The 1,680-nt window shown below is 37.9% G+C and overlaps 1 pseudogene across 1 annotated transcript; it reads right to left on the bottom strand.

Annotated features, from left to right (window-relative positions):
- Nucleotides 1-1,096: 1,096 nt before the first annotated feature.
- On the bottom strand, nt 1,097-1,416 carry LOC308654858 (transcription initiation factor IIA subunit 2-like; annotated as a pseudogene). Its single transcript has one exon. The product of its transcript is annotated as a transcription initiation factor IIA subunit 2-like (transcript).
- Between the last annotated feature and the right edge of the window lie 264 nt (nt 1,417-1,680).

The following is a 1,680-nucleotide window of genomic DNA, read 5'->3' as shown; positions in this document are numbered from 1 at the left end:
CATTTCTAGCAATTAGAGAAATGCACATCAAAACTACTATAAGATTTCATCTCACTCCAGTCAGAATGGCAGCTATTAAGAAATCAAAAACCAATAAGTGTTGTTGAGGATGTGGGGGAAAAGGCACACTCATACTTTGCTGGTGGGACTGCAAATTGGTATAGCCAATATGAAAAGCAATTTGGAGATTCCCTGGAAAACTGGGAATGGAACCACATTTTGACCCAGCTATTTCACTCCTTGGTCTATACCCAAAGGATTTAAAAACAGCATACTACAGAGACACAGCCACATCAGTGTTTACTGCAGCACAATTCACAATAGCTATACTGTGGAACCAACCTAGATGCCCTTCAGTAGATGAAGGGATAAAGAAAATGTGGTATATATATACAATGGAATATTACTCAGCAACGAAAGAGAATAAAATCATGGCATTTGCAGGTAAATGGATGAAATTGGAGAATATAATGCTAAGTGAAGTTAGCCAATCCCCAAAAAATCCCAAATATTTTCTCTGATATAAGGAGGCTGATTCATAGTGGGGTTGTGAGGGGGAGCATGGGAAGATTAGACAAATTGTAGATAGGGCAAGGAGAAAGAGGGAGGGGGCAAGAGGGTAAAAAAAAAATACATGGTGAAATGAGATGGACATTACTACCCTAAGTACATTATGGAAAAGACACAAATGGTGTGAATATACTTTGTCTAGGAGCAGAGAGATGAAAAATTGTGCTCTACCTGTGTAATATGAATTGTAATGCATTCTGCTGTCATATATAACAAATTAGAATAAAAAATTTTTAAAAAAACAGCCATTATTTATTTAGTTTTAAAATGAGTATGTTAACGAATGTTCTTAAGAAGGCAACAACTTTTGATTAGTCATTTAAAAAATTACATTTCTTCATGCTGTATAATAAAGGTAATATAAGAGAATGTAGTTATAAGCTTCTTTTTGCTGGAATTCCAATCGTACAGTACAGTTTAGTCATTTATGTAATGCTAGAATAAAATTTAAAAAGTCTCTTTGCTTCTCTTCAAAAAGTGATGAATAATAACAGAAGATGGCCTGAAAAGGTCAATTTTTCCCCATTCATTCTGTAGTTTTGGAGCCAGTATTTTTAGCATCACAGGCTACAATTTTTACTTTATCCATTTTAATAAGTTCTGTCACCTCTCTGAATTCAACACTGTTCAATACGAAAGTCCACACATTATCTATATATATTTAGAGATCCCTGAAATTGACTCTATTCCTGACCTTCTGAGCCAATGTTGAATTTATAGCCTTATCAAACTGAAGTAGAACTTGAAGGGCAAGTTGGGGGAGATCTGTTGAGACGCTATGAGCTCATTTAGGCTCTCCTGAAGACTGGTTCCCAAAGTGGTATTTCTGTATGACTGGTATGCCATGGCTTAGGAGGAAGAAACCGGTTTTGCTTCAGGTTTGCATTGATGTCCTGAGAGCAAGGCTCTTTGCTCTGGGGAACTCACAGAGAGGAGCTGCCAGGAGCCTGGCTGGAGGTGCCCACCTCACCAACCACCTCTTCAGATGCCTCAGGAAAACCCTCATTTTTTCTCTTAAGACAAGATCTAGCTAAGTTGCTGAGGCTGGCCTCAAACTTGTGATCCTCTTGCCTCAACCTCCAGAGTCACTATGATTACAGGCACATGCCA

Source organism: Spermophilus citellus (assembly GCF_964194105.1).
Source record: "Spermophilus citellus genome assembly, chromosome: 8".
NCBI lineage: Eukaryota > Metazoa > Chordata > Mammalia > Rodentia > Sciuridae > Spermophilus > Spermophilus citellus.
This window is presented reverse-complemented; position numbering and strand designations above follow the sequence as displayed.